Source organism: Rhodamnia argentea, chromosome 3, assembly GCF_020921035.1.
Source record: "Rhodamnia argentea isolate NSW1041297 chromosome 3, ASM2092103v1, whole genome shotgun sequence".
Lineage (NCBI taxonomy): Eukaryota > Viridiplantae > Streptophyta > Magnoliopsida > Myrtales > Myrtaceae > Rhodamnia > Rhodamnia argentea.
Window position 1 is genome coordinate 19,056,194 of NC_063152.1, and position 7,931 is coordinate 19,064,124.

Sequence of the window (7,931 nt, forward strand, 5' to 3'; positions counted from 1 at the left end):
TGTTGATTTTGTGTCTTTTGTGCTGGTTATCCAATTTGCATCACAGTATCCTTCAAGTACCGCTGGATACTTTGTGTAGTGCAAAGCATAGTTTTTGAGTATGCTTCAAATAGCCCAATACACGTTTCATAGCTTTCCAATGATTTTCATTTGGACTAATTGTAAATCGACTTAGCTTGCTTACTACACAAGCTATGTATGGTCTAGTACAGTTTATGACATACATTAAACCGCATAGTATACTAGCATACTAACATACTCATTTTGAGCTTTGCTTTCACCAAGATTTTTCGAAAGATGTAAATTAACATCTATCGGGCTCTTTCTTGGTACAATTTCTAGATTCTTGCACTTTTCAAGTGTCTTTTCTATATTGTGAGACTGTGATAGTGCTAATCCTTTAGATGTTTTGAGGATTTTAATTCCTAAAATAACATTTGCAACCCCCATGTCCTTCATATCAAATTTGCTTGTGAGCATGCATTTGGTCACCTTGACGACCTCACTATCGCTGCCTATTATAAGCATATCGTCTACATAGAGACATAAAATGACAAAGCTATTATGAGTGCTCTTAACATATACACATTTATCGCACTCATTAATTTTAAAACCATTCGACAACATTACTTGATCGAATTTAGCATGCCATTGTTTTGGTGTTTGTTTCAACCCATAGAGTGACTTGATAAGCCGACATACTTTCTTCTCTTGTCCTGGAACAACGAACCGTTCCGGTTGTTCTAGATATATTTCTTCTTCTAGATCCCCATTTAGAAAAGTTGTTTTAACATCCATTTGATGGATTTGAAGCCTGTACACAGTTGCTATAGCAATTAACATCTGTATAGATGTAATTTTCATGACAAGTGAATGAGTGTCAAAATAATAAAGGCCTTCTCGTTGTTTGTAGCCTTTTACCACAAGCCTAGCCTTATACTTATCAATAGTACCATCTGCTTTCATTTTCCTCTTGAAAATCCACTTGCTTTGTAGTGGTTTATTACCGGGAGGAAGGTCAACCAATTCCCAAGTATGATTTGACAAGATGGATTCGACTTCACTATTGATAGCTTCTTTCCCGAACGGGGCATCCGGCGATGTCACAGCTTCTTTGAATGTCCGAGACTCATTTTCTAAGAGATATGTTAAAAAATCATGTCCAAAAGACGTGAAAGTCCTTTGTCTTTTACTATGTCTAGGTTCATCCTCCATTGGATCACTTCTAGATATAGTATCTCGAGACCTCTTATTATTATCAATTGGTTCATATACTATGTTATACGGAAATATATTTTCAAAGAACAAAGCGTCCCTTGATTGCTATTCTGAGCATAACCGATAAAAACACAGTCAATAGCCTTTGGTCCTATCTTAACCTTTTTAGGCTTAGGAACCGCAACCTTAGCCAAACACCCCCACACTTTAAAATAATTCAAGTTAGGCATTACGCCTTTCCACTTCTCATAGGGAGTTTGTTGTGTCCTTTTGTGGGGTACTCTATTTAAAATAAAATTTGCTGTCAAAACAGCTTCCCCCCACAAATTCTGCGGTAAGCCAAAACTATTCAACAATGCATTCATTGTTTCTTTTAAAGATCGATTTTTCCTTTTTGCCACACCATTCGATTGCGGTGTGTAAGGAGCGGTGAATTGTTGAATGATGCCAAACTCAGAGCATATTTCCTCAAAAGGAAATTCATATTCACCTCATCTATCACTTCTTATCATTTTAATTTTGTTATTTAACCGAGTTTCAACTTCAGATTTATAAGTTCTAAAAGCATTAACTACCTCATCTTTGCTACTAAGCAAATAAACATAACAATACCTTGAGCAATCATCTATAAATGTGATAAAGTACTTATTACCACCCCTTGACGGTATTGATTTCATATCACATATATCTGTGTGTATTAAATCTAAAGGTTCCGAGATTCTATTATCTACAGAATGAAAAGGAGGCTTAGAAAATTTAGATTCAACACATACTTGGCACTTTTCACTTAGACAGTCAAACTTCGGCAATAGTCCCATACTCATTAATTTCTTTGTTGATTTATAATTAACATGTCCTAATCTAGCATGCCAAATATTAGGAGACTCAAGCACATAAATAGAAGCAACTTTATTCATATCATCCTTGGATACAACAGTCATTACATTCATCTTGAACAAACCATCACTCGGATAACCCTTTCCTACATACATCTCATTCTTGGAGAGTACAAACTTATTAGATACAAAAACCAACTTAAAGCCATTCTTGCTAAGGAGAGATCCGGACACTAAATTCTTATGAGCATCCGGCACATGCAGAACATTATTTAGTGTCACAATTTGTCCGGATGTCATTTTCGGACCAATCTATCCAACACCTTCAACCTTAGAGGTTGATGAATTACCCATATAGAGTTTTTCATCACCCCCCACAGTAGTGTAGGACGAGAACATCGATTTGTTTGCATAGATATGACGAGTTACTCCAGTATCAATCCACAACTCCTTGGGGTTTCCCACCATGTTGCATTCGGATATCATAGCAGTAAGATTGATATCATCAACACCATTGGAAATCTGTTCCACCACATTCGCCCGAGTTTTCTGTCTTTTCTTGGCTCTGTAGTCTTTGGCTCAATGTCCAGACTTTCCACGGTTAAAACACTTACCAACGAACTTCTTCAGGCCTTGGGTGAATCCTTCTCCGGACTTGTTAGGCATTTTTCTCTTCTTGTTGGGTTTTGATCCTTCTTCAACAACATTGACCCTTGAAACCTCCAGATTCTTGCCAACTTTCTTTTCGGAGAGCCTATTGTCTTCCTCAATCCTCAATCGAACAATCAAGTCTTCAAGTGACAATTCTTTTCTCTTGTGTTTGAGATAATTTTTGAAGTCTCTCCAAGACGGTTGCGGTTTTTCAATGAAAGCAGCCACTTGAAATGATTCATTTAAAATCATACCTTCAGCATGAATGTCATGCATGATCACTTGAAGTTCCCGAACTTGACTTAAGAGGGTTTTATGATCTACCATCTTGAAGTCCGGAAATTTGCCGACGATGAATTTCTTCAATCCAGCATCTTCTGTTTTGTACTTCTTGTCAAGACTTTCCCATAATTCCTTAGCCGTTTTTAGGGGACTATAAACATTGTAGAGGGAATTGTCGAGACCATTAAGGATGTAGTTACGACACAAAAAGTCAGAATGCTTCTACGCATCTACTGCAGCAAACCTTTCCTTGTCTACCTCTCCTTCATCCAACTTAGGAGCATCCTCATTGAGGAACCTTGCCAGATTCAAAGTCATGAGATAGAACAACATTTTCTGTTGCCATCTCTTGAAATCAGTTCCATTGAACTTTTATGGCTTTTCTCCATGAGTCGGAACCGACGGAATAGGTATAGGCGTTATCGATGTTGATGACATTTCTAATACGAAAGCAGAATTTATTCAAAAGAAAGCAACTATACAAACGAAGCAACTAATACCGAGAATATAAACAAAATTTGTCTTAAGATTGTTTTCGCCTATAGATGTTCGTATATGTAAAATAACGTTAATCGACAAACCTGAATCCAAATGCAATGAGTAGTCTGAATGTAGAGGAATGATTCGAGCCCAATGAAATGACATTGTGTCCTTAAGACAAATTTGTTCCCTCAATCGGTACCCAAGGTTCTTGGACAATTGCCTCCCGGGATAGAACGAATCGCCTTTCCTCCAAAACAGTACTTTTTCGGAGGAAATCTTCGAATGCACTTCGTAGAATAATCGCACAAATGATGAATAGTGAAATGAGAATGACCAAAATGGCGGTTATCTCTAATGCGACGGTCAATGCTCCATATATAGACAATGATGTGAAGAGTCATGAACGAAATGTTGAGAACGTTGACGAAGAGTCACAAATCTGTACGATTGATGTAGGGTTACGAACCTTCATGAAGGGACACGAACCGAACAACTCTGATGAAGGGTTACGAACCTTCATGAAGGAACATGAACCGAACAGCTCTCTTTATTCGAACAGACAAACATGTTCGTTCAAATAAAAAAAAATTCTGAACATACCTATTCGGACATGTCCATTCGAATTGTGCCCGTTTGGTTTAAAAAGAATAAAATAAATAAAACCGATAGGTGTATAAAAAAAAAATAGGAACGCGCGGACCCGGGCACGAACCGAGTCGGCCGGCGGGCGGCGGCACGCGCGCATATGGGCCGACCTAGCTTTACGTAGGTCCTCTCCCTTCCACAAAAGTGGGGTGCCCCTTGAGGCCCAAACCCATTTGTGAGGTTCCAATATTTAAACCCATCTTCCATCTACTCTTTTTCCCATGTGAGACTCTTCATCCTTCATTTCTCATTCAACTTCTTATGGAACTTTGAAACCAAAGTCCCAACACTGCTTCCTTGTCCCCCATTTGAAGGGGTTATAGTTATTAAACTTCGGCCTGATATTTTCTGTAATAGAGAAATTGAGATAAGACACCTGTTAGGTTTTCGAGATAAAAAGTAGCATACATAGAAGTGCCACATGAGATAGATAATGTTACTTTTGGAAATTGATGACTGTGGACAAGATTTCAGAAATTTTTCTTCAAAGCAAATGAAATTTGCGTGGAATTTATAGCTTCACCAGACGTTAATAAGTCTTTTTCATGCGAAAGAATTGTTACGAGTTTGTCTGTTTCAATTCTGGGAAAATATAGTGAAAGAACTCTTCGCAAATCTTTCTCTGTCATTATTTTGATTCTGAGAGTTGATTAATACATCCTGTTGACACCTAAATTTTGACTACCTTTTTAGGATATCAAATTTTGCATATAAAATTAGAGAATGACACGTAGTTTGCATTTAGATCAATTTAATTTCTGCATGCATCTCATTTATATTTTAATTTGATCGGTGGTAGTGGATATAGTTCACGTGAACTTAATTGACAAGTTACTAGGCCCAAAGTGAGAGAAAATTTGATCATGCCCATGCATGTTAGGAGTGCCGAAATTCATATGGGAAATTGGTCCAATGATAAACCTCAGTCAAAATTCATTGAACTTATTTACTGCAAAAGGAAGATTTCGGGTGGAAAGTGTATACTTGAAAAAAAAAATGTTTAGCCAGCATGAGGGTTATAAATTGATTTTTCTTTGGGCAATCGAGGTTCATGCTCGTGATTGGTGGAGACCATGAACAAAACAAGAAAGAAATCAAAGCAGGACAGGTGCATTCGCGGCTCAAAGGAAGCAAGTAGATATCAGAGGAGTCAATGTGGGAAAGAAAAGAAAAGAAAAGGCAAGTTGGGAGATTCCTAGTATTTTTCACGTGCTCGGCTGCATGGGGAAGTAAGGGAAGGGCAAGAAAAGGATAGAGTTGTGAGATGGTTGGCCCACTTTGCATACACTCATAGAAGGATAAAAGATAATGGAGGAATCCGGGATTTTCCTTACTGCAGGAGGTAGTCCAGCTCACGAGACAGAGTCTCCAGAGGATTTTACGCAGCCAAATGAGAGAGCATTGATCAAGCAAAAAATTGGAAAAAAAGGATTTGATTCAATGGCAATTTGATCATAATCGTGAGAGCTGGACATGTTATCAAAAGGAACAAACAAAGGCAACAAAACTGTTTAAAAGATCTTCACCCGTGAATAGGGGCAATAAGGGGGCCACGAGAGGGAATGAAATCTACTTTCCTCCCTTAACAGGTTAGACCTTTTTCACCTATAAGAAGGAACCTTCACAGACTAGATGAGGGGAGTTTTTTTTTTTTTTTCGGAAAATCTTACTCTGAGAATACGTGAAAGGCTTCATTTCATTCAGAGAGAGAAAAAGAAGAGAGAAGGTTCACTGCCATCCTTTTCTTTTTTTTTCACAGCCAAAAAAAGTGAGATTGAGGAGGGGTGATTCCGAAAACACGTACAGAGAGAAAAAAAAATGAGGGGACTATTGAGAGAAAAGTAGTGGAAAGCTACACAACCATACGGAGAAAGAGATTCAAAAGGAGGAGGAAAAGTAGTCGTTTCTTCATCTCCTTCCGTCAGATTTCTCCAGGGAAAACGCTTGCAGGATTGCAAGTTTTCCTCACTTTCCGCGACTGACCCAACGACGAAGTTGCTCGACCTCCCTGTTTAGCCGTGACACCTCTAGTTATGCTCCAATTTCCCTGCGCTGTGAGGCTTGTTAACCTGAACCATTGTCACTGTCATTGATCCTTGCTGCGAGACGATCCCTGCTCGTAAGGACGAATTTCCGGTTCCTGTCCGTGACGACGAAGCTGCCGTGCGATGACGACCTGCAGCGACTCCCTTTTGGCGGAATTCACGTTGCTGATTTCCCGTGGAATCTTTTAGTCTTTCTACAGCTTGGAGAATTCTTTATTTTGCAGGTTTTTCTGGAATATCCCACCGAAAGAGCTGCGGGGTATTTTCCCCCTCGTCCACCAAAGCGACTCACGAGCATCGTTGGCAGCAGTCCAAATCATCTACGATTCGTTATCTCATTGCGAATTGGAAATCAAATTGTTTGAAATTAGGTGATTATTTGATCTAATTTTAAATTCCTTTTTTTTTTTGTTTTCCTGATTTGGACTAATCTGATTTTATGTGATTTTAGGCATCATCCGACTAAGGGTTACCACATAAAAATCAAATTTGATTATTAATTTGAGCCGCGAGACGATGGATCATTTTTCTAATCAAATTTGAATTTATCACGGTCAATATTTTGTCAAGATTACGATATTCGTTAACGCGATACGATGGATTATTTTTTTTTTTTGGAGATCGTAGTCTCTTGCCTAGGATCTCGCAATATCTTGCTGCAGATTGAATTGTGTTATTATCCTATACTCAACCTTTTTTTTTAAAGGCATAAAAGAGAAGGTTGCATTTTTCAATACAAATCTGATAAGGAGCATGTTAAATTAGGTTGATTGTAGTCGGATTAATTTTTTCCTGCCATGTGACATATTAGAATAGCTGCATTTAATTTTAATCGTGCATCTCATGCATTGCATCTTAGCATAGTCATCACTTAAAAAAAACTAAAAAAAAAAATTAAGATTGCATTCTTGCATTAACAGTTTAGTTTGCATGTTAAGACCGAACAAAACAAAAAAGAAACTTGTTTTGCTTGATTTTTTTTTTCTCTCTTGCAATTTATCTATCATTTATTTTTATTTTTTTCATTGGTTGTATTGCATACCTGCATGGATATTTTCACATGTTAGGAGATAGGTTCTAAAATGAATCCCAACCGTCCGCCAAACAATTTTTTAAAAATGGTACCAAAAGGTAATCTAGCGTAACCAAGTCCACGGATTCATAATCTCTGGTTCGTAAGAACGAAGTATTTCTCCCGATACTTTATTCGGGTGTCTAATCGAACAGCCGTAAACAGATTAGTGGTGACTCCAAATAAAAATCTTTTGCATGAAATAATTGAAATATAAGTTGTGAATTGGTATGGACTTGGGGAGAGTCCAACCTAGGTTTAATAGCTTAGCAATCCATTAACCTGAAAAATTCCGATTTTTAGGTCGTGACACATCCTCATTCGAGTGACTTCTGCCTCATCTTAGTTGATGTCTCAATTCTATGATAATACTAAGGAAAAAGGAACATGGAAAGTATTTTCTAGTTTTTGGCATAGGTAAACAGAAGTTCACTGCGGGGCACCAAGGGGGAGCAAATCCCTAGAGGCACCCTGTAGATTTCCTGGTGCACGTCCCTTCAAGCACCATGGACTTTCCTATTTAACTGAAGTTACGGAGGTGCAAGCTGTGCGACATGTAACTCAACCAGGTGGAGATTAGAACTTACCTCAACTAAAGCATGACTGATAGCCTCTGTTGAACCTATTAAGTGCTTAATCTCCACGAGTTACTAACTCTGTTCTAGGCTAAAGGATTTTCCAGAAAATTAGCTGTTCTTT